At 34.9% G+C, this 27,099-nt stretch overlaps 1 protein-coding gene across 1 annotated transcript in view; it reads left to right on the top strand.

Annotated features, from left to right (window-relative positions):
* Positions 1 to 27,099, top strand: part of GRID2 (glutamate ionotropic receptor delta type subunit 2) — a 1,490,978-nt gene that overhangs the window by 1,156,042 nt on the left and 307,837 nt on the right. The window lies entirely within an intron of this gene.

Here is a 27,099-nt window from a genome sequence, read left to right as displayed (position 1 = left end):
CCAGGATGGACTATTGTTTTCTTTTAAAAAATGTGATGTTATTGGAAAAAATTAAAACATTCACTGCTTAGAAACTAATCATTTCATTTTGTAATCTAATCAAGATGGGTCTGTACATACGTATATATTTTTCTTTGTTCTTTCAGTTCTCAGAAAGGTGTTTAAAACCTGTATGTCTTTCTTTAGTCCTGTCAGAATCTGCTTCAGTTTTTTGAGGCTCTGTTATTAGGCACATAGACATTTATAATTATTACATTTCCCTCATAAATTATTGAATAGTTGTGTTTAGGTTTATAACTTACTATTTGGTTTATAAGTATACTATTTTTTCTCTGTTGCTTCTTTTCCTGTTTTTCTTGGGGTTAATTAAATATATTTCGGTATTTGATTTTATTGCTCTTACTGCCTTTTTAGTTGTCTCCCTTTGTATTTTTGTTCGTGGTTAGTCTAAAGGTCATAATATGCCTTCTTAACTTACCACATTCTATCTAAAGTTAATATTGTACTACTTCACATAAAAAGTAATAAACTTTCAGCAATATAATTTAATTTGCATTCACTCTATCCTTTTGATATTGTGGTCACATATTTAATTAACCTCATACCAAATATCATAGTTTTTTATTTAAATACTTATTGTCTTTTAAAGGCACAGAAAGAAAAAAAAGACAGTTGCTGGGATATAATCACTTATCTACCGTATCTGGGGCTCTTTATTCGTTATATGTATTTGAGCTCCCATTTGGTATAATTTACCTTCAACCTGAAGAACTTTCTTTAGAGTGTCTTGAAGTGCAGGGCTACATAGGTAGCATATACTCTCAACTTTTGCTTACCTTGAAATGTCTTTTTTAACCCTCATTTAAAAATGTTATTCTTACTGGTTATCAAACTCTGAATTTACAGGGTTTTTTAATGTTCATCATTTCAAAGTTGTGATTCTATCAGTTTTGCCATATATTATTTCTGATGATAAATTAGCCATCATCTGTATCCTGATTCTTTATATGTAGTATATTTTTTGTATGTGTTAGTGGCCATTTTACAACTTTCTCTTCATTTTTTGGTGTTTAGAAATTTAATTATGATGTTCTAGATATGATTTTCTTTGCATTTATTATGCTGAGAGTTCACTAAACTTCTGGGATAGGTTACATTTAGTAAATACAGAGAATTATTTCTTCAATTTTTTTTACCTTCTTTCCTTTCTCTTGATTTGAGGCTCAGAGAATATTCAAGTTAGATCACTTAATGTTGTCTCCTAAGTCACTGAGGCCTTGCTTGTTTTATTAAGATATTTTTACTACCTGACCTTCAGATTTGACAATTTGTCTTGATCTGCCTTCAAGTTTACTGATATTCTGCCATCTTCAAATTTTTGTTAAGTCCTTTCAGTAGCTTTTTCATTCTAGATTGCTTATTTTTTCTTTCCAGAATTTCAATTTTTTGAAATAATTTTTATTTTTCTGCTGAGATTTCCTATCTTTTTATCAGTTATGACTATCTTTTCTTAAAAGTTCATGATCACATTTATAATGGCTTCTTTAAAGTCCTTGTTTACTAAAATTTCAATATCTTATCATCTCAGAATACATTGCATTTTCCTGGTTCCTCACATTTCTGGTTACATTTGATTATATATTGGACTTTGTGGTTGATACATTGTTAAGACTTGTGATTATGTCTCTGAAATTGTATATTCTGAAAAGGATTGATTTTTGCTTCAGTGGATAGTTAAATCACTGTCTGTTCCTCTCGAATTTGTGGATATTTAGCTTTAAACATTGTTAAGTCGGGTCTATTTGATGTAATCTTAGTTCCTAGGGCAAATCCCTTGGTTTTCCTAATCCACATATTTCTAAGATACAGCCTTCTGGAGTTTCTGGGGGAAAGCCTGTGGTTCTCCTCAAGCCCTTCTGACTTAGAGGAACTCAAAATTCAATCTGTATCTTCCCTGTCGTAGGCAACAATTGTAATCCCCTCTTTAACACGTTTAGCCTTCTAGCCATTGCTCTGCTAATTTTCCTAGGATCTCTCCCACATATGTGCAGCTTAGGGGTCAGCTAAGGATTTTAGAAAGTTTGTACACAGATTTTGGGGCTCACTCCTCTGTGGCATCCTCCTTCTTGTGTTTCCCTTTTCAATTTCTGGTAACCCTAGCTGATTCAAACTCCATCCTCTGACAGGTTAGTTAATAAGACTGACTTTCTACTTGAGCTCTGTCCACCCCATCTCCGCTGAACTGAAGTGGATCCTCAATGACTAAGCCTTATAAAGGAGGGCTCCACCCAGTGCAGTTATTATTTTCACGGGTACCTGCAGTTTCTGCATGCTTTGGGTGGCTCTCCAGTCTTTTCTGTATTTTTTTTCAATTTGATCCTGAATTTTCAATTTTTATTCTGATAGGGCTAGTCCAATAAAAGCTAGTACATCATTGCTAGAATTGGAATAATTTCTCAAATGCTTTAAAGTACTCAGAAGGGTAAAGGATCTAACCTAAATTGTTTGCAAGGAATGGAGAAGAGCAGAAATAAAAGGTTTCTTAAGGCAGTGGTAGGGAAAATAATAAAGCTATTTCTATATTCTATAAAATCCTAATGAATTTGTCCTATTTAATACATAAGTTACATATAGAATTTTATTACAAAGCATTATTATCGTTATTTTTAATAGAAAATGGGCAATCATCAGTCCTCATCCTTCTTATTAAAACCGTGCCACTTCATCTATTCTTTTAAAAGTCACAAATTCAGTGTTCTACCTTTATGTTTCTAAGGGCTCTGTCCTGATCTAAACCCAGATTAGCAATTATGTTAAAATTAGTGTAAAGAAAAGGCATTATACAAATTTATTCTATATAGATAGTGGTTAAAATCCTTAATGAGTTATTATGCTAATAAACTTCACTTGCTAGATGCAAATTAAACATAAAAAGCATTCAAATTAGTATGTTGATGTTGTTTTTAATTTGTTTTATGTGCTTACACTAGTTAGTTTAATTTTGGAGATTTGCCTTTTCACCTATAAAAATGAGGAGTCCAAGTATGTTAATGGTAAGATCACTTCCAAATACTATGTTTTGAAAATATAAGTTTATCGTATAACAATCATACACAAGAAATAGAATGTTCTTCATAAACAATCAATTTCACTGTATTATTTGCATGTAAGAGCATGTCATTATTATATGACAATTTATAGTTTAGAGGGAGTCCTTTTGCAAATAAAAAATTGAGGCCTAAAGAAGCTGACATATGATTTTTAGACAGAAAAAAATATAAAATTATTCATTGGAACTAGGTTTTTATTTTGTTCAAGAGGATATTTAGTCATTCTGACGAGGCTTTAGGAAAACTATTAAGCAGGTGGAGGAGAAGAAACCTGCAGAAAAGACTTCTGTAGTAGAAGAGAGAGTAGATAGAGAGATTAAAAGAAAATTGAGAAAATGGGTTGTCATGAATGCCAACAGAAAATAACATTTCAAGAAGGAAAGAGCAGTCAACATTAGAAAATGACTATCAAGTTAAAGGTACACAACATTCCCTTAACTGTATTCTGACTGTTATCAGTAGAGATGTAAGTTCTAATTTTTAACAGTTACAAATGTTAATTCAATTACATAATGATACTTTAATAAAGTACCATAAAATAATTTAGCTTTCCAATAAAATTCATCATATTCAAGCTTTATGAGGTGTATTTACCCCTATAAAGCAAAATTACACCGTTGAAATGGCATAAAAATGTTATGAGGGAGCTCCAGAAAAGCAAGCTTATTATTGTTATTATACCTTCTGATAATACACATACTTTTGTGAATCTAAGTATATTTTAAATAAATATTGCCACTGAATATCTCTGTACAAGACAGTAAGAATTTTAAAATTAACAGGATTAACTCATGTGTGCCTTTCTAAGGGGCTACCAAACTTAAAAGAATGTTTCACATAGTGCAATTATATATATATCATAATGATTATGCACAAACCATCACATTAAAGAAGAGTCAAAGAAGAAATGATGGAAAGCGAGCTCTGAATTCATATGATTATTCCACAGTGATTAGATCTCATGTTAGAGAGCTTTCTCATTAAAACCAGACGTCAGTGGTCCAGTACATACATACTTTTAAGAGAGGAAAATGCAGTCAAAGAGAGAGAGCAAATGATTGATATGATATACATACAGAGTCTATTTAAAAACTAATAATACAGTAAAGTCTCCTCAAGTCCTTCTCTGCCTCACTACTCTTATAATTTTCTGCAATTAATGTGTTCTTAAAATTTATGAAAACACAAATCTGGCCAAAAGATGTGAAACAGATAAATGAGAGATATCTTCTGCCTAGTACAGGAGAAATATTTAAGGGTGAGTTAATGTAACTGAGAAATTATTTTCTCCTAGTTTAGAAGGGAAGAGAGGCCCACAGAGAACTTTATATAAAAAATAAAAAGTGTATCAAGTTTAGGATAGAAGTACCAAAACAATTAAAAACAAAGATAACTCTGAATTAGAGACAGTTGGATGTTTGATGATATAGTTTCTTCTTCGGCTGGCTTTCAAGTCAGCAGATTTTAAAGTGGAGTATTTCGGGGTACTAGAAGACTTTCCAAGGGCAAGCCAGTATATTCAGCACAGAAAAATTTCAAGGTGTTGAGTGACATTTTGAAATAGACACTAAATCTTCCTTTTTCATATATTAATTTGTTTGAAAAAGATTTCTATAAAGTAAAAAAATACAGAAATTAAGTCTTGATGCTAAACTCTACCTCATTTAAACCATAATTAGTACTGGCCCATGGATGTATAAATTATTTTTTTAAAGGCTCTATCCATAACATTGTAAGCTGCATTTGTAGTAAAGTTTCATTTTTATAGACACTGAATCCATAGATTGTATACTAATCGAATCATGACTCAATTCAGATAAAAAGATTTTATACCTAAAACTTTATAGTCACTGGTTATTTAATAAGGATTGCAATTTTAATTTGTATGCATATTTTTGATGCAAAAATACTTTGGTGATCAAGAAAAGACTTTCAAACACACATTTCTATTGTATTTGAATTACAATTGTGTGAGGGTGGGACGGAATATAAATATAGTTCAAGCATAAAATAAAATGATATAAATATTCTACCTATTAAAGCATGAGGTCAAATCACTGTGATATTTAGATTCTAACAGATATATTTTTAAAAGTGACTTGACAATATTATTTTAAGTTATCAGTATTTACAACACAATATACATATGTCAGTGCCGACGCCCACTCAGGAAAATGAAAGCCATTCCTAAAATTTTGAAAAGAGGAGAATTTAATATTGTGGGTTGATCACAAAGGTGCTAGAAGGAATCAAAGAGCAAAGGATGAACAGAGTAGGACACTGGAAAAGCAAAAAGAAAAGAGTAAAACACAGATATCAAGTGTTACTGATGTGTCAGTTGATTGTATCTGCCAGGCATATGCCCCTTGATCAGACCTGGAATTACCAAAAAGTTGCTGCCTGTGCCCTAGCTGCTGGGATCGAGAATTGCCTACTGCCACTGCTGCTGCAGCCACTGAAATAACCATTTAAAGCAGAAGCCTCTTCTCTTTCTTTTTCTGTCTGATATCTTCAGTGGTTTCCCTCTGGTGGAAATTATTGAGAAGCCAGATGGCAAAGGAGCCTGGGAAATCTGGTTTGCAGTCCCATCCCTATAAGGCTCACAGTATATAGCAGAGTAGAAAATGGTATGTATGGGTTTAAGAGAAAGCAGGTAATGATCAGTACTGTCTGTAAATTGCGCCCTTTACAATTTTCTAAACAATTGCAAAATTAATATGTCAATTATAAATGTAGAGAGGTACATACTTAAAAAATTCCTTTGGGGTTTATATGAAGAAAAAAGCTTGATGGTTATTACAATGGAAGATTTATTTTATATAAAGAACATGACTGGTAGTTTTGTATTTAAAAATAACCTGTTCCTTCAGCCTAATTTTACCTGAGCGTTTCCGCCACCTGGAAATTAAATCTCTTCATGCTAACTGATTATCAAATGCTAAATTATATGACAAGAATTTTACTCCCCAAGGAAAATAGATCTAACAATGGAATAAAGCCAGAACCCAGGAAAATGGAAAAAAAGGAAGAATAAGTGGACTAAATTATAAATCTGTAAAATTAGGATAAAGTACTATTTTAGCATGTAAGTATTAATAGTGATGTTTCCATGTTAAAATATAGCACCATTGAGAGTCCTATCTCTCAATTTCTAAACTTCTAGTATAACACTAGGCTTTTTTGTCACTGCGCCCACCCACGTGGTTTCATGAGAGTAAAGAATGTTTTTGAAAGTAGACATATAATATTGGAGTATAATAAGATACTTTTTTTAGTAATTATAATGCCAATAATGCCATTTTCTGAGAAATAAAATGCTCCCAAGGCTAAACAGAGTAAATCAGCTGCACGGGGCTACACAGCTTTCCTTATTTTTCATGGTTGACACAAAGTTTGGCAATTCTTTACTTTTACTAGATAAATGAATTTCTGTGGTGGGTATTTTAATTCATCAATGCATTAACAATAGAAAGCATATATTTACCGGGAGGCTTTATAAATATTTTATTTTATTATTTAATTTATTTTAATTTATTTATTTAGAGATGGAGTCCCACTCTGTTGCCCAGGCTGGAGTTCAGTGGCACAATCTCGGCTTTCTGCAACCTCCGCCTCCTGGGTTCAAGCGATTTTCCTGCCTCAGCCTCCCAAGTAGCTATGATTACACACACCTGCCACCACACCCGGCTAATTTTTGTATTTTTAGTGGAGACAGGGTTTCGCCATGTTGGCCAGGATCGTTTTGAACTCCTGACATCAGGTGATGTGCCCGCCTCAGCCTTCTAAGGTGCTAGAATTACTGGCATGAGCCACTGCACCCTGCCTATAAATATTCCAAAACATACACCACTTAACATGTGTTAATCACATGCCATGGTCAAAGTGCTATGGAGGGATGCAAGTGTGAATAAGACATAGACGTTGATCATGAAAACATTTTGTTGATGGCCTCTATGTGCTATGCACTGTGCTAGGCACTGGAGATACAAAGATAAATAAAACATGGTTCTTGCCCTTGAAGAGATCTTGTCTTAATGAGAAACACAGAGGTTAAACTAGACACTTATAATACAATGCACTAGTTGCAATGATAGAGAAGCACTAAGAAAGCAACAAAGAAGGTAGAGTAAAGGTAAATTTCCTGAAGGAGGAGAAATATAGCCTGATAACAAAATAACAAGTAGTAATTATCTAGGTAAAGAGGGATTGGCAGAAAGTAAAGGACGTCTACTGACAGACAAAAGAGTAAAAGTAAAGGTAGAAAGGTTAGAAACAGCATGGAAAGCAGCCAAAATTTATGAGAATTTTGCAGCTCTCCAAGCAAAAAGTGATGAGAATCTATCCTACCATACTAATGTTGTGAATAGAATGAAAGACAGGAAATCAGAGATAAAAAGAACGTAGGATAAACAGAATTTATTGACTAAAGTGAGGAGAAGGGAGAAGTCTGGAATAATTCATCAGTTCATAGTACAAATACATAAAAGGATGGTTGTGTAACTAATTGGGACGGAGACTGCTGAAAAAGATTTAGAGGAGGAGGACAGTTTAGAATAGGGTGAGTTGGATATGTAGCACTCTGAAGCTCACTGTGAAAGTGCAATAGGAGGTATACATTTGGGAGTCAGCAACCTGTGGGTGGTAGTTGAAATCATGAAAGTACATCAGACTGCCAAAAAGAACACATGGAGTAAGAGGATCACTGGGCTAATCTTAGGATGAAACCCAGAGAAAGCTGTCACTTAAGAACTGACAAAAGTAGAAGAATTTATGAAAAAAATAAGAAAGTTTCAAAAAATAAGCTATGACTAGCAATGTCAGAACTATTTGAGATGTTGATGATAAGAACTGCCAAATGTTCACTAGATTGGCCATTTGGGAGTTGTTGGTTACCCAAGCCAGAACTCTTTTGGTAGCATAGTGGGAGAAAAAGCCAGACTGCAAAAGATGATGGAAAAACTTGGATGTGAAAAGGTGAAAATGACATGCATATGTATTATTTTTTCAGAAATTTTAGATGGAGAGAGGAAGAAAGAGATAATAATTGGAAGGGTCATTGGTTTTGGCAGAGTTTTTGTTGAAGTTAACAGAGACTTGAGTAAAATTATAAGCTAAGGAAGAAAAAGAAAGAAGGAAAATGTAATATAAGAAAGCCAGTTAATGTGTGAAGGATAAATATCCTGGAACAGATTTGACACCATCAAAAATGATTAAACTGAAAATTGATTTTGATGAGGTAAAGATGTTACTTTGATACTGAATATAATATGATGAGAATGTGTATATTAATAATAGATAGGCAAGAGAATGGAAAATTGACAAAGATACTTTCTTATTCCTTCAAATTTCTTGATAAAAATTGGAGATTAAGTATGTTGACAGTGATGGGGACATGTATTATGTAACAGTCTACAGGAGAGTGGTGAAGATTGAAATAGACATTGAGGAAAGGGAAAGTGACTGCTAAATCAGAACAGATAAAAGAATAGATCAGTGCCACTAAAGACTGAGTGGAGGTTTATATGAAACTGACACTTTTTCATTGCTGCTAGTTTACACAATGGTGTGACTTTCTTCAGCTGAGATTGAATGCCCAAGTCTAGGAGCAGAGATGAATATGTTCATATCAAGGTTGAGACGGGATGGATAAACTTGGTAAGGGAATTAAATGAGATGAAAGAAGAGCTAAAATGATCAAGGAAGCATAGTCATGATCAGAGACATAAACTTGGATACAATTCTGGAAAAGTTAATCAGAAGATCAAATGAATTTGAAAAACAGATGAAGTATGAGTGAAGAAATGAAAGAGTATGTTAGAAAGAGATAATCAGAGACTGAAATACGAAAGTTCTACAATTTGACCTTGAGGTTCACGGCAGAGTGTTAGAGAAGATAAAAGAAACAAGTTTAAAATAGCTCAAAATGGGGTGAGGGAGAGAGGGATGAATAGATGAAGCATAGGGGATTTTCAGGGCAATAAAACTATTTTGGATGATACTGTAATGATGGATATACACTGCTGACATTATACACTTGTCAGAACCCATAGAAAGAATGAACTCTAATGTAAACTGTACACCCTAGTTAATAATCATGTATTGATACTGGTTCATTGGCCAGACAAGGTGGCTTATGCCTGTAATCCCAACACTTTGGGAGGCCAAGATGGGAGGATCCCTTGAGGCCAGGAGTTTGAGACCAACCTGGGGAACATAGACCTCCACCTCTAAAAAAAAAAAATTAAAAAAAATTAGCTAGGCATAGTGGTGCATGGCTGTAGTCCCAGCTGTTGAGAAGGCTGAGGTGGGAGGATCCCTTCAGCTCAAGAGTTCGAGGCAGCTGTGAGCTGTGATAGCATCACTGAACTCTAGCCTGGATGACAGAGTGAGATCCGTCTCCAATAATGATTGAAAGGTTCATTAACTGTAACAAATGTACCTCACCAATGCAACATAGTAATAATAGGGTAAATTATTCACACTTCCTACTCAATTTTTCTGAAAACCTAAAACTGCTTTAGAAAATAAAATCTATCTGAATCATGGCCCAACCCAAAATGATTGTTGTAAGGAATATCTGCATTGATTCTGAAATCTATTAGGAGGTTGGTCGGTTTTTGTGTGAAGAGAAACATTTAGCCAGGTCTCAAAGTTTTCAAAGAAGGAGAAGAAGATACTATTGTGAGGTTTGTCTGGTAGAGGTGGTAAGACTTCAGAAAGCACATGTAATTGACAACATAAAACAAAACAAAGTCTCAGGATACAAAATCAATGTACAAAAATCACAAGCATTCTTGTACACCAACCACAGACAAACAGAGAGCCAAATCATGAGTGAACTCCCATTCACAATTGCTTCAAAGAGAATAAAATACCTAGGAATCCAACTTACAAGGGATGTGAAGGACCTCTTCAAGGAGAACTACAAACCACTGCTCAATGAAATCAAAGAGGATACAAACAAATGGAAGAACATTCCATGCTCATGGGTTGGAAGAATCAATATCGTGAAAATGGCCATACTGCCCAAAGTAATTTATAGATTCAATGCCATCCCCATCAAGCTACCAATGACTTTCTTCACAGAATTGGAAAAAACTACTTTAAAGTTCATATGGAACCAAAAAAGAGCCCGCATTGCCAAGTCAATCCTAAGCCAAAAGAAAAAAGCTGGAGGCATCACGCTACCTGACTTCAAACTATACTACAAGGCTACAGTCACCAAAACAGCAGGGTACTGGTACCACAACAGAGATATAGATCAATGGAACAGAACAGAGCCCTCAGAAATGATGCTGCATATCTACAACTATTTGATCTTTGACAAACCTGACAAAAACAAGAAATGGGGAAAGGATTCCCTATTTAATAAATGGTGCTGGGAAAACTGGCTAGCCATATGTAGAAAGCTGCAACTGGATCCCTTCCTTACACCTTATACAAAAATTAATTCAAGATGGATTAAAGACTTAAATGTTAGACCTAAAACCATTAAAATCCTACAAGAAAACCTAGGCAATACCATTCAGGCCATAGGCGTGGGCAAGGACTTCATGTCTAAAACACCAAAAGCAATGGCAACAAAAGCCAAAATTGACAAATGGGATCTCATTAAACTAAAGAGCTTCTGCACAGCAAAAGAAACTATCATCAGAGTGAACAGGCAACCTACAGAATGGGAGAAAATTTTTGCAACCTACTCATCTGACAAAGGGCTAATATCCAGAATCTACAATGAACTCAAACAAATTTACAAGAAAAAAACAAACAACCCCATCAAAAAGTGGGCAAAGGACATGAACAGACACTTCTCAAAAGAAGACATTTATGCAGCCAAAAAACACATGAAGAAATGCTCATCATCACTGGCCATCAGAGAAATGCAAATCAAAACCACAGTGAGATACCATCTCACACCAGTTAGAATGGCCATCATTAAAAAATCAGGAAACAACAGGTGCTGGAGAGGATGTGGAGAAATAGGAACACTTTTACACTGTTGGTGGGACTGTAAACTAGTTCAACCATTGTGGAAGTCAGTGTGGCGATTCCTCAGGGATCTAGAACTAGAAATACCATTTGACCCAGCCATCCCATTACTGGGTATATACCCAAAGGACTATAAATCATGCTGCTATAAAGACACATGCACACGTATGTTTATTGCGGCACTATTCACAATAGCAAAGACTTGGAACCAACCCAAATGTCCAACAACAATAGACTGGATTAAGAAAATGTGGCACATATACACCATGGAATACTATGCAGCCATAAAAAATGATGAGTTCGTGTCCTTTGTAGGGACATGGATGAAACTGGAAAACATCATTCTCAGTAAACTATCGCAAGGACAAAAAACCAAACACCGCATTTTCTCACTCATAGGTGGGAATTGAACAATGAGAACTCATGGACACAGGAAGGGGAACATCACATTCCGGGTACTGTTGTGGGGTTGGGGGGGGGGGGGGGGGGGGACAGCATTAGGAGATATACCTAATGCTAAATGACGAGCTAATGGGTGCAGGAAATCAACATGGCACATGGATACATATGTAACAAACCTGCATATTGTGCACATGTACCCTAAAACCTAAAGTATAATAATAAAAAATAAAAATAAAAAAAAAATAAAAAATAAATTAAAAAAAACAAAACAAGAATGGAGATAACATACATACAGTCTCATTAATAAATAACAAAAAAACAGCTTCCTTGAGTATCTAAGAAAGGCAAAATTCCATGGCCTCTAATAAATAGTGAAAATGATGGAAGAGAATTCCCACGCCATGTTGGCTCAAAATAAGTATATTTTTTGCCCAAGCCATGCTCAAGCTCTTGCTCTTTTCTATGCCTCCTGTGCTCATTCCCACTCCTATTGTCTAGGATCCTGCACACTGGGTTATTGATGTAGCTAGTCATGACACCTGGCTGATGGAGTTCATTTCAATACCCTGGTAGCTAACCTCAATAGAGCTTTCACTGATTTTCCAGTGTCCTTTAATTCATCAGGTATTGACCTTTTATTTAAATCCCACATGACCATTCCAAACATTTTCCACACGTTTCAAGCCTCAATTTCTAGTCTCTTCATTTTTTATGCTTTCCTCATGTTCAGTTGTTAAACTCCATGGTTTACTGCAAAAGCTGTGAGAATCTAGTGTAAGTCCCTTGTGTTCTTGATATTCAACCTCAAAATCCTTCCATGATTCTCTCATCTTTAGTGACATCAAAGGCATTAGTTATGGATACTGTTGACACATTTAATGCCCATGTGAGCCTAAAAGAGTTTTGAATCCTCTTTGAGTCACAGTGTCCACATCAGTGGAATGAAGCTATTGTGAAGATGAACCAAGAAAATGAATTCAAGAATATGTTGCAGGAAAAACAAATAGATCTTGTTGTATCTGTTGACTCGGATAGATTGGTAAAAACTTCCTCAGGTTCTGTGTTTTAAAAATGTAATAAATCCAACACATATTTGGAAGGTAGACTGATAGGATTTGCTGTGGGGAAATGAGAGAAAGACCAAAGCTGAGAATGATGGTTTCCAGCTTCATCCGTGTCCCTAAGGAGATATACCTAATGTAAACGATGAGTTAATGGGTGCAGCACACCAACATGGCACATGTATACATATGTAACAAATCTGCATGTTGTACACATGTACCCTAGAACTTAAAGTATAATAAAAATATATAAAAAAAATAAAAAAAAGACCAAAGCCAACAATCTCTTCTAAACTCAACGCTTTGTAATTTTGTCTTTTCAGCCACAGCAGCAGAAAACAAAAACAAACAAACAAACAAACAAAAAACAGCCTTTGTTTCCATTTTCCCCAGCTCCACTCACTGTCTTGTTCCTAGGCACAATTATCTCTTCTCTGGATTGTAGCTGCAGAGGTCCAATTACTCTCCCTTTCCACTCTTGACTGCCTTCAATATATTTTAACACAGCAGCCAGAGTGATCCAGTCATTTTCCTGCTAGAAGACTTTTGATGGGTTTCCATCCCACTCAGAGTAAAAACTGTCCTTAAAATTGTCTACATAATCTGCCCAATCAACTCCCTTTGTGATCTCTTTATCTCTCCCTCTGTCACCGTGCTCCAAGCTTATGGTACCCCTTGTACTTCCTTATACTCATTGAACTTGGCCTTTTCAATTTCCATCTCTCCTATCTGCCTAAAATGCTGTTCCCCCAGGTATTTCTCTGTCCACCTCATTTTTTTTTTCAGCATTTGCTTAAAACTTATTAGAGAGGACTGCCATTGCCACCCTCTTCAAAAGAACAGCATCCATCCTTTGTGCTACCTATCTTATTCTGTTTTATTGTTCTTTCTAACACATAATTATTTTATTATTTACTAACTTGTTCATTTGTCTTCCTCTGGTAAAATGTAAGCTTAAGTTGGTCAGAGATTTCATAAAATATATTGGTTTACTACTGAAGCCTCAATATCTAGAAAATATTTGTACATAAAAGAATGAATGGTGGCCACGTGGCATAATAAGGTAATAACACTCCCCTAATTAATAACCATTCAATGGGATCTCATTGCTCTTTAATATAATCAATTAACCTACTATAGCCTACTAAATTTGGACTTTATATAAAATGTTTTTTTCTTTGTTGAAAGACTACACTTTGAGCTTTTCCTATTATTTTAAATATTTTGTCCATTAATTAAACAGCCTGTTATATTCAGCTAGTCTCATTTTACTTCAAGTTAATTGAGAGTGGTACCATTTATTGGCATAGAAGAAACGAATGAAGGAAATATTTGGCTAGGAGTTGCAGAATGTGGAATCAAAACTACTATTTTAGAAATGAGTAATAATACCCAGATGCTATTCTAAAGCTTTACAGGTATTGACTCCTTACATGCTCACAATAATTTGATGAAATAGATAGTTAATATGCCCATTATGTAGATTTAAGACATCAAGGCTTAGAGAATTTAAATACCTTGCTCAAGGTCACATGGCTAAGAAGTGGAAGAACCAGGATGTTAGCTTAAGTTGTTTGATTCCATTCTCTTAACAATTCTGGATATACCTCTTTGGAGCTATCCAAATGGAAAATGAAATAAGTAATCTAATATATGAGTCTGGAGTTTGGGTAAGGATATGGAATGGACACATGCATTTGAGGCCAATCTGCATATAGATGAAGTTTAAATTGCCCCTCTACCTTTCTTTATCCCTACTTCTCTTTTATTTTCAGTCTCTTTCAAATTCTTTACTCCTTCCCCATTTCTTAAAAAAGGTATTCTCTATCTTGAAAATAACCTGCCCATATAGTCTAAGCTAAATTAATTAGGTGTCTTTGGTTGCAAATGACAATCCAATTGAAGTGAAAAGATAATTTAATTCTCACAAAACTGGCCTATTCAGGGATGAGATCCAGGCTCCTTTCATCAGGCCTTGGTATCGCTTGCTCCCTCTCTCAGCTGTGTTTGTGTGTGTGTGTGTTGCCCCAAGTCTCAGGCAGGCTCTCCTCTCTTGGCAGTAAAGTGACTTTTAGTAGCTCTAGGCTTAGATTTCATCCTCTTACCTATCCCAATATGAACATAGACTCTCCTTTACCTGCAGTTCCAATACAGAGCCTCAGCTTTAACATTCGCTGGCTCTGACTATGAAGTATTGCGTTCAAGAGGAGGCAGTGCTCTCAATGCCAGGGCTACACCACTTGCCCAGGTGGAGCACTGAGAGTAGGAGTAGCTACACGCAAAACACCTAGAGCAAGCCTCGGAGAGTAGTGAATCCCAAGGAAAAGTTGGATGCTGTTATTAGAGGAAGGAGAAGTAGATACCAAACAGGAAAAACAAAAGATATCCTTCAGGGGCTTAAAAACAATAGAATAAGTTACAAGGAAACTATCAATAGTTACATGTACACAAAAATTCAAATCGACAGTAATAAAAAGTCATAATGAACCAAATTAAATTACAAACAAAATGTTAGAAAATATTTGTAAAAGTGTAATGGTGACTTGTTTGTGTCACCGCTTCACTGCTACATGAAGAAGTCAAAATCAACAAGAAAATACTAAGACCCCACCTGATAGATATAAAAGATATGAACTTAGAGTTTCAAAAGGAGAAACGAGTAGGCGGTATAAATCCGAAAGCAAATATATTGCAATGGAGAAGGGCAGTTAATAATTTTTTAGAAAGTTAAGTTTATGAAATATGATTAGTTAGTGCTTTTGTAAAATAAAGCTATAGCTCTGTGTTATATATGCTTGGAATTATTTTATATGTTGTATTTCATAATAAAGTAGAACATCACCAGAGTTTGATGACATACTTTTCATCAATAATAGATTTGACAACACTGCAATTAACACAAAACCCACAAGGAATTTAAAAGCATAGCTTGAAACTGACTAAATAACAACTCTACTAGCACTGATATAGAGCTTACTTATTCCTGACACAGTCTCACATACTATGTATTTATTACCTCTCAGTACTCACAACGATAAGTACTACTATTATCCCAATGTTGCAAATGATGAAACAGAGGTGAAGTAAGTTGCCCATGGTCACGTAGCCAAGTTGTAAGTAATTAATTATTCAAATTTAGGAAGTTTGGCTCCAGAATCCAAGCGCTTAACTCTTTTACCAGTTTCCAGAGAAAAACAGAGTTTTAATATACATTTTGTCTGCAAAGCATTTAAATAAACCCAGTCACATGTCAGTAAGAAAAACAATACTCAAACAGTTCAGAGCTGTTTTTTTTAAACCTGCAAACTTGAAGAAGGTTCAGATAGGAGTTCAGACAGAGTATGAGTAGAAGACAAAACATAAGATTACATAGAGAAAGATTTGGGGTGTGATGTAAAAGATTTGCATTTCTAAACTTCTCGAAATTCACACTTCTTTCTCAAACACCTGTGTCTTCTTTCCATAAAAAATTAAAACCTTTAGAAAGGCCTGCAATATACTCTACAGTCTATATCTCACTTCCCTCTTGCATTTAATCACACTCCATTTAGATGACATTCAGCTTTAATTTGCCTAGACTGCCCGTACTCACTTCATCATCCTAAATTCTCAACCCTAGCTAAACTTGCACTTTGTCCCATGAGGCTTTCAAACTACTCCCATCTCTTAGTAATCTTGTCCTCTGAGAACACCTATTCCACTTCTTTTCAAATTACCTTTGTGTAATATTACACATCTATCTATATATATCTACATCTGTATCTATAAATGGGCATATATACAATCTCAGGAAGAGAGAACGAGAGAGATAGGGGGAGAGAGAGAGCTTCTTTCTGCATAGTCCCTGTTTTGGAAAACAGAAGACTAAGGTTATGTTTACTTTGTATGCCAAGTACACAGCAGAATGCCCTAAATTCATCCATTTATCTGCACATGTTTTTGAATGCATGTTGTATTCTGGGCACTGTGCCTGGCATCATAGACACAAAGGAGTGGAAGATACTGTTCCTCGGCCTTCAAAGATCTCTAAGTGCACACGAAAAACAAATGTGTAGATAAATAATTAAAACACAGTGTGAAAAATGCCATAGGGTAATACAGGGTGCCATGGCAACCCAGGGGCTGAATGGCAGCTTCTGCCTGGGGAGTTTAAAAGATTTCACAGAAGAGGAGAAATTTAAGCTAGGTCTTCAGATGAGTAGGAGTATAAGAGGCAACAATAAGCCTAATTATAAAAGCGTGTTTGCCTTGATAAAGAGTTTGCACTTTATCATTTAGCCAGTACAAATTATAAAAGAATTTTACAAAAGAGAAAAATGTGATTTAACTTATGTTTAAGAAAGATAGCTGAGGTAGGCCTGAGAATGCATTGGAGTGAGGAAGAGAAAAAACAAATGGCTTTTTGAACAATCTGGGGAGGAATAATGGAATGTCTAAATTAAAACAACAGTAATAGGAGACTAACAAAAAGAATGAGTTTGAGAAAACAGTTAATATTCTATGGCATAATAATAGAAATTGATAACTTAGAGAAGAGAAGGAAGGGTTGAGACTTGGTGAGAAATGTAGCAGAGGAAAATGAGCAGATGAACACACCACAACAAAAAATAGGGGATGCAGAAGGAAAAGCAGATTGGAAAAGGGCAACAGGGACACAGAATTTGGCTACATTTTGATTTTGTGGTACCTGAGGAACATTCTCATGGAATTGTCTAGGAACAATTAGTAAGTGAGCATCTGGAACCCAAGTGAATAATGTTGAGAATTTCTAAAAGTTTAGGAAACAGGTACTTCCATCACTTCCATTATAAAAGCTTCATTGGGAATGTTGGATTAACAGGAAGATCATGCACAGAATCATTATTTAAGCTCCTAAATTGTTCCACCTGAGCATGGGTAAGGAGGACCGGTGTTAATTATTTTTGCTGTGAGGGGAAATAATTTAAAAACTAGAGGGAGGAGAGGGTTAACTTTGGGAAGAGAGTTCAGAGAACCTGAGAATGTGATGAGTTGCCCCCTTTTCCACCCACACTGGGCATGCCAGGGGCAGTTGGGAAGGATCAGGCATTCTTCCCATAAAGTCCAGCCTATCTCTCTATGCCAGCAGAACATGCTGCAGGGAGGCACAGTTCCCACCATTCTGACCACCATTTCCTAGGTAGTCAAATTTAGGGTGGCAGGAACACCTAAGATTCCCACGGTCTAGAGAAGGAGGAAGAGCTGGCAAGGACAAAGGCCAGAGACAGCCTTGTGCAGGGAGAGCCCACCACCCACTGGGATCAGGAGAAGGTCCTGTTATGAAGAGCAATGCTTGTGAATGAAGAAGCATTCTCAGCTGGGTGCCTGAAAGCCATCAAAAATGTTCCATGATCACACAAAAGAGTCTTACATATTTTCATTACTGCAAACCAGCCTTGAAAATAAGAAAACTTTGCCCACCAAAGAAGAACTTCCTCCCTACAACACACCTGCCAGTGACTGCCCAGTGATAAATGCTTGCAGGCCTTGTGAAATGAGAAGATAGCTTTACAAAGGGGAACAGAGTAAAATACTTAAAAAGAAGGGGAGCCCTTATAGAGACTTTAAATTGGACAGTGGCTAAGGTTTTCATTCTTACGTGAGATTAAACAAGTAATAATAGACAGATTGAGTTTCCCAGAGTATGTCAGCTGTACACAGGCAGGAAGTTAAAAAGAAATATATGTGGTCATAAGAATACATATTTGCACGTCTGAATGGTGAGTGTTCAAAATTAATCCACTGGATATGAATATTGGATGCAACTAAAACATAGATGTGGGAGATCATACAACTTGTTTGTATATAAATACAAGAGGAAAACATGGCCAAAAATATTTGTTGTTGATAGGGAAGGATTTTAACACTAATGAAGGAAAAGGATAAAGAGAGATCTGTGAAAGGAAATAAATTATGTAGATGCAAATGACTTAGTGAATGGTTGTAGGAGCAATTTTCTAAATTTGCAGGTGATATTTAATTGGCAGACATTGCAAACAGCAAGGAGCAATTCAATCAGATAAAGGACTTGAATCATTAAGTACTTGGCCTAATAGATGGCAAGCACAGATAAGTGGTGAATAATAAGTCTTGAATCAAAACTAAAGAACAGAGAGTGAACATTTGCCAAAGGGAATGATGCCATCCAGGAATGGCTCTTAGATTTAAGGAGAACTTATAGACAAGGACAAACAAAAATTCAGTAAAATATTACAAATAAAAAGATTTGATGGGTTACAGCTTATCCAGCTGAAGCTATGATGAGAAAATCTGATAACTTAAGGATAGATAAATCCTGAAATCCACTGTTGGCTATTGAAATGCCATTTGTTACCTAGAATTTCATCTATCCCTGATCATGATTTGGAGATAAAATTAATGAGTAAGATAACATCCAGGCATTTAAGAGGTTGCAGATTTGGGTGAGGATACTATAAATAACTTTTAAAGGGCATTTCAGATATGAAATTCTCTATGTTCTATGGGCATAATTGTGAGGTATTGTGTTTAGATTGCTTGGTCATTTTTTTTTTGTTTTTTTTTTTGTTGTTGTTTTTTTTTTTTGAGACGGAGTCTTTCTCTGTCCCCCAGGCTGGAGTGCAGTGGCGCGATCTCGGCTCACTGCAAGCTCCGCCTCCCAGGTTCACGCCATTCTCCTGCCTCAGCCTCCCGAGTAGCTGGGACTACAGGCACCCGCCAACACGCCCAGCTAATTTTTTGTATTTTTTTTTAGTAGAGACGGGGTTTCACCGTGTTAGCCGGGATGGTCTCGATCTCCTGACCTTGTGATCCGCCCGCCTCGGCCTCCCAAAGTGCTGGGATTACAGGCTTGAGCCACCGCGCCCAGCCGGTCATTTTTATTTAACATGCCAGTTCTAGTCTATGTTAGTCTGGAAATTATAAACATAGAGAAATATGCTACAAGTAAAAGAGAATAATAAGAATTTATTATAGCCTAGAAAGGTAGTTGATGCAATATAGAATATATTTCCTCCTTCTCTGTTTTTGCAATGGTGAGTACTTTACTAAATGAAAAGGTTAATTTTAATATTAGAGAAATGGAAACATCCTTTAGTACAACATTAAAACCACAAATGGAACCTTTAAATATTCACTCATTCTAGCAATCAATGTTCCAACCTCATTTAAAGGATTTTTTTTAACTTGACATACAAATACTCAGAATGAATATTTGGAAGCAGAGCCATACCTTGAAAGAGAACTGTGGACTTACTCTTGCCTGCCATTTGGATACTTCAGATTTCAGTTGTTCTAAGTCTCAATGATCCTGAGTTTTCTTTTTGTAATTTGGTAATTTTGTAATGGCAGGCTTTAAAATAAGTAAAGGTTTCCTTGACTAAGAACAAAAAAATCCGGAGACCTAACAAGGCTTAGCTGTGTCCAGGTAGGAGGTGACTGCAGTTTGGCTTCAGAGGCTCCCTCTGGCAGTGTGAGGACATCTGAGTGTCTCTCTTACTCATTTTGTATTTCATTTGATACTGCACAGAATCACTAGGAGAACAGCCAGAATTGGTTTACTTCTCATAGAGACAAACTGTTTCTGGGAGCTAGTTATCTTCTTATTAACAAAGAGCTTACATTCCCCTCCCCTGCAGAGCTCCTAAAACATCTATAATAGCTACATTAAGTGAATTCTACAATGATTGAAAATTTTACTATAATGAAGATAAAAATTCACTCAATTCTAGTTCTTTTATCCTCGATTTGCATTTGATTGAAATGTGTATTAGCAGTTTGGGCATTTCAGTCAGCGATTGCTTCTGTATTCTCTGCCCATAAGCAGCCTTCAGATGGCCTCTTAGAAAATTGAAGTCTCTACATGACTGGAAAACTCTTTCTGATGGTCTGTTTCTTCAAAGATATAGCATTACCTCTTGGGAATTATAGAAACAATATATTTTTAAGCCTCTTCTAATGTTACAGATAATTTCTAAACTACTGTAATTTATAACTGGTACCTTTTTTCCCACTTAGCATTCAATAAGCATTTATTGGGGCCTAATATGTAGATGGAATTTTGGAGAATACATAAAGTATAGAACACAGAGTTCTTGTTCTTCAAGAGCTAAGCAGCTATATAGAGAAGAGAGAGACAGAAAGACAGAGAAAGAGAGAGAGAAGAGATCAACACATATCCACCACTTGCTTTACTATCTATACTTCAACTTTTGGTGGACTCATCCCATCTTATGGATTCAATTATCATCTATAAGTAGACCACTTCCCTAATTGTTTCTTTAACCCAGACCTCTCACCTGAACTACAGACTTTTATTTCTCACAATGTCTTCAGCATTTTCCGTTTCTAATGGGTACCTCAAACATTAAGTGTTCAAAACTGAATTCCTGATTTCACCCCTTTCCCTCACTCTGGTCTGTTGTAGTGTATGGCAACTCCAGTTTTCAAGTTACTCAGTGCAAAACCTTTGAATTGTCCTTGAATTCTCTTCTCTCTGTCATGCCTTACATACAATGCATCAGCAAATTTGTCTGGTTGTGAATCTGAAATATACCATAAATATAAATATGATCACTTCTCACCACTCGAAAGCCACTATTTTCTCTCTTTAGGACTATTTCAGTGGCCCTTCAACTGCTCACCATGCTACTGCTCTTTTTCCTATAATCTATTTTTAACAGAGCAGCCAAAGTGATTGTTTTAAAATGTCAGATCATATTACACTCTCCCTATAACTCTCCAATAGTTTTCCTTCAACTCAAACTTACATAATTGCCTATAATGCCTTATATGTTCAGTTATATACATATACACTTACCACCATGTCTATGAAATCTCTTTCTCCTACTTCCCTAGTATGAGTATTGCTTAGGTATAAATCAGAACTCAGAAAAATAAGAGTAAGAATTAAAAAGGACATATGTGCTGAAAAAAAATAGAGCAATGAATAAATACTGGGGAAGTAATTAGGAGGCAGAGATTATACAGAAACCATAAAGCAAAAAGTTAATCAAATCTATCAAGCATATTTTAGGGGACATGGCCAACTCCACAATTTTTTCACCTATAATCTCAGGCAAGCTATTTACCTTGTCTGAGTCTCAGATTTGGCCTCAGTGAAAGGAAGGTGGTGATACATCATGAGCAGTGTTGTGGCACAGCTAGCATATATGAGGTTTATCCCACACATGTGGGCTGAAAATATTAGAACCCAAGCTACCAAGGTCAGAGGGCCTGGCTAAGAGCTTCATATGGAAGAAAACCTTTAAGTCAATGACAAAATGGGAGAGACTTTTTTCAGGCAGTATATAGCCAAGAATCTATTCCTTGAATGCTAGAATTGAAGGTTATATAAAAGCACTTATTACTACCAAATTGCAAAGAACAAGCAGAGCAAGTAAGTTGAGAGAGAGAGAGAGAGATCTTTCTTGGAAAACATTTTTGGAAAATGACTGTGGGCAAAGCAGTGTGAAAATATTTAGGGAGACAGAAGACTACAAAGATAAAATACCTACATCAAGAAGTTTATATTGAAATCGGAAATATAAAACAGATAAGTCCCATAGGAGAGATACAGAAAAACAGAGAAATGAAGGATAACTGTAAACTCTAGGGAGGAAATGTCACAAACTCAGGTGAAAATACATTAGAAAAGGAAAATAGGTATTTTTCAGTATATATAATCAGGCTGGAAGATAAAAGCTGGTTCAGAGGCTGGTGAAAACTAAACTGTTCCTATAAGGACTTTAAAATGAGATCAGCATGTGAGTAGGCTTGGGGACCTGCTAAAGAGGGAGCTAGGAAAAGGAATAGCACGTGGTTTCTGAGAAACGGTGTAGCAATAAGACTTACGACACAGAAACTAAATTAATAATAATGTTTTTGTCACTATTGTGCTGTCAGAGATAAAAATCTGTTGAAATAATGAAAAATACTAATTTTGAGAAATATCAGTGTGGCAAAACCCAAGAAACACTTTTCAAATGAATATACTCAAATTGCAAGATCAAACATCTATTAATTATAATAGGTAAGAAAAAGGAAACATTCAAAAAAATCCTTCAAAGCGAAAACATGTAAATTAATCAGAGTACCTTTATAATCAATAAACACGTATTGAGCATCTATTCATGTGCTATCGATGTGTTAAAAATACAAAAGTAACAAAAATAATTATTGCTCAAAATTCTGTGCAGTATTTAGAAAGATTGGGGTAGGTATAAACATGTGTATTTCTCTAAGATTACATTACATTATGAAAAGTTTTATGGAAAAATGTATACACCTGTGTATATGTAAAAATAGAAGAGTCTAAAAGAACTTTTTCAATCTCAAAACTGTTTACATATGAGGAAATGTAGCAATGACTGTTAATTGTTTATAAATATCTGTTCTCTCCTTTCTTAGTAATACAGCTCCTGAATCGTAATAGCCAGATACAGACTTCCCACAATATGAATTTCCCAGTTTCTCTCCTGAGCTAGTGTGGTCATGTGACTAAATTGTAGCCAATGATATTTAAGCAGAAATGTCATGTGATGCCTCTGAGAAATGTTCTTGAAGGAAGGATTTTTATTCTTTTTCTTATCTTCCTCCTCCTTTCTTCTGGCTGGAATGTTAATAGGATGGCTTGTGTTCAAGCAGCCCTCTAAAGACATGAATTGGAAGCTAGGTACTGAGCAGCAGAGAGCAACAAGAGAAAATAAGTTTGGTTCTTAACTCTGGAAGCTTGATAAACCTGGGACAGTCAGCCAGGGAACTTCTTCCATGTTGATTTTTAAGCCAGTGATATTTTGGGCATTTGTTTTACCTGCAGGAAGAAAATAGGCTGATTTTATATAATTTGACCCTTTAAAAACTAGAATATATTCATACATAGTTTTTACAGTTCAGTGTTTAAACTTATTTATTTTTCATCTTAGTTTTGCTTCCCTATGTTTTATAAATGGTGAACATATTAGCCATTCTGTGTCATATAAAATTTTCACTTTTGTGTTTTGTTTTTATATTGGCCCAACTTCCATGTTCAGCTAAATACTCTAACATAATTTATATTACTGCATTTCACTGGGAATCCAAGTTAGAAAATTCCTTTTCCCACATTTTTAATACCTAAAACTTGGGAAATGAATAACATTATAAGTACTTGAAAATCATATTCACTGACTTATCATGTGTAAGCCCCATCAAAATATTTATTTTCCCATGTCTCTACTGAGCTTGGAAGATATTTTAAAATGATTCCATTAAAGAAATTTTTAAAATTTTTGAAATATCTATTTACTTAAGGTGTTGAAGAAAACATAAGCATCTACCTTTACCTTCCACTTTTTAGATCTCATATGATATGACAAATAAATAGAAAATTAGAGGAAATTTTACAACAGTACTCTAAATTAAGTAAGGGTACCCTCCCTGAACCAGGAATTGGCAGATTTCAAAAAAGCACACTCCTAAGAAATTGCTGTTTTTCACATGACCCTGAAAAAATCCATTAATTGTCCTAATTTGGAAGGCTACAAAATGCAGAAAAGAGCAGAGTATGAGCTCAGCAGGAAGCATAATATTTCATTGCCAAGTTGCTGTTGTGGCTCAGTAGCAGCACTTCTATTGTCTTCTGCATGGCTTCTCACTCTTCAGCAAGCAAATTAGGACTCATTCACATGGTGATCCAGGGTTCCTGGCACAGCAAGGTAGATGCCAATGCTCTGTTTGTATCACATTGCTTCTCTTCCATTGACCAAAGCAAGTCCCTGGTTAATCCCAGAGTTAAAGGATAGGGAAACAGACTGCACCAATTGTTGGAAGAGCTGAACAGTACATTGCAAAGGGGCAGGAATACCAGAATGGGAAGAGCTTTGTGGCTGTCTTATGTAATCTGCCATGCTGATAAGTTAGACTAATAAACCAAGAGAGAAAATGAAGGATAATAAATTCAAATACCTAATAGAGATCAGGCTGTTAAGATATAAAAGTAAAGTTGGATATAGTACCTATGCACACAATGTGCTTGAATTGTGAGAGCTAAAGTGAATTGAAGATCTCATGAACTTTCCAAGGGGGCACTGTCTCTCAGATTCAACAAGTTTTGCTTGAAACAGACTTCAACAATTTTCACATGAAATTGTAAGTTTGAATTTTTATGTAGACTCTACTAATTTTGAATTCTGGCTGAAGTATTTTAAAACTGTGGTTGAACATAAACACATCCGTAAGTTACTTATGAATTATGGACCATCAACAGGTGAGTTTTGATAGAGAAGACTGAAAGGATAACATTTTACAACTTTATTAAATATAATATAAATAGTACAATTAATATATATTTTATATAAATTTGTGTCCTATAGACAGTGAAGACCCATAGGTTAATTACAAAAATTGATAATATATTATGTGTCCCCAACTCCAAAATTTGTATACAACATAAGTAATACCTAACAAATTACCAGATTAAAATACAAAAAAATTAAGATGAATAACATTTTAAACAAAGACAAAATCTCAAACCACTTGGAAGTAAAAACAGCAAATGAGCAAAAACTCTCATACATTGTTCCTAGAGCAAAGAGGAAATAAAAACTAAAAGTATAGACTATTTAGAAAATAATGATAACAAAAGCACTATATGTAAATTGTTTTTAAAACTTTGCTTACAGAAACATGTTCATCTTTAAACTCTACTTAATTACTAAATTAAAGTAATGAATCAAGCCTTCAACTCAATAAACAAAATATGAAGCCATTAAAGTTTAAGTTAAAATGCATTAAAATCTGTATTTTAGAATTCATAAATCAATAGGGTTAATTGAAGGGAAAAAACAGTTCTTTGAAAAGATGTAAAACCAAAACAAGCCTTGGGAATGTCTGGTTTTGGAAAATGAAATGCATTAATAAAAGTATCAAAAAATGTGTACACCACATTTTTTTGTGATTAAATTAAGAAAAATTTTCACAAGCATGATGGAACAGTAAGTACAACTTTATCCTAATTATTTGAAAGAAACATATGACATGAATTATTATCAAGGAAAACATCTCATCATTAAAATTGACCCAAGAAGAAATAGAAGACAATTAAATATATTCCAATATGACAAAAAATTTAATTTGTTTATGAACAAATTAATAATGTTATATCCTGCCTGTTTTCTTCATTTCAGGAAAGAATAGGCCAAATGATTAAGACATTTCATAAAAGTTACCCAATTAATTCTGAAGAGCTAGAGTAATTCCCAAAAGAATGGCTGAAAATGAAATCACATACAAAAAAAGAAAAAACATTCAATATCACTTTAGTAGTGGTAATAAAAATACTTATTAAGTGATAATTGAATTCTTTTACAAAATTCTTTTGGATATGAATATCCAAAAATCTTAAATGTCCTTTCATATTTAATCCACCAGCATATTAGAATATAGTAAAGTATTACCAAACAGAGTTTATTACAGAATGAGCTTCATTCAACCAAAAGATAAAAGGAGAATCTTTGGCAAAATATCTAATAGTAAGCAAAGTTGGAGACATGGATTAGATAATAATATGAAATCATCATATGTTCTAAAAATGAAAGAATGGTATTAAAAAATCAAAGGAAAAGGGGAAAGTAGGGGAAAATAGGATATCGTAATGCACTTTAGGGAATAAGTGGAAGTAACAGATTTTATTTAAAATTTTCAAAACATTAACTGGAAAAAAAGGAGTAAAGGCATTATAAAATTTTTAAATATTGAGGTTAAAAACTATAATAAAAGTGCAAATCTTTCTAGATAGTAAAACAAAAACATACCAAAGAAAACATGCTACATAGAAAAACACAGTAAATATAACAAAATCTACACAATAATAAATAACATAAAGAATAGATTAAATAAGATACATTTTTGGGATATGGATCAAACACTACACCCTCATAATATGCCATTTTCTCAAGCATATATGGAACATTGACAAAGGTCAATCACATATTGATTGGCCTCAAAGAAAACACTATTAAGTTCCATTTAAGTACTTTATTACAAATAGTGTTCCCTCATCAAAATACAATAAAACTAGAAATTTAGAAGAATAGTAAGAGAAGACTTTTCACCTGAAATTAAGAAATCATCATGTTAAACAACTGTAGAAAAGAGAAAAAGAAACAAAAATTATCTTTAAAATTAGTGGTAAGAAAAATACTATATATCAGAATCTGTAAAGAATACTTAAAGGCGTAATTAGTAGTCTTGCCCCTCCCTCCTTCCCATCCCTCCCCTCCCCTGCCCTCCCCTGCCCTCCGCTGCCCTCCCCTGCCCTCCCCTCCCCTCCCGTCCCCTCCCCTTCTATCTTCCTTCCTTCCTTCCTTCCTTCCTTCTTTTCTTCTTTCCTTTCTTCTTCTCCCTCTCCCTCCTGTTTTTCCTCCTTCCCTTTTTCTTCCACCCTTTCTTCCTTCCTTTAGCATTTCTTCAATCCTTACTTTCTCCCAAGCAAACCTGGAATCTTTACAATGTAATATTATTTAAAGGCCAAATAAAATCAAATAATATTTAAGAAAACTATC

Source organism: Hylobates moloch, unplaced genomic scaffold, assembly GCF_009828535.3.
Source record: "Hylobates moloch isolate HMO894 unplaced genomic scaffold, HMol_V3 SCAFFOLD_2, whole genome shotgun sequence".
In the NCBI taxonomy this organism is placed as follows: Eukaryota; Metazoa; Chordata; class Mammalia; order Primates; family Hylobatidae; genus Hylobates; species Hylobates moloch.
The sequence above is the reverse complement of the archived record's forward strand: the minus strand, read 5'-3'. Positions and strand labels throughout refer to the sequence as shown.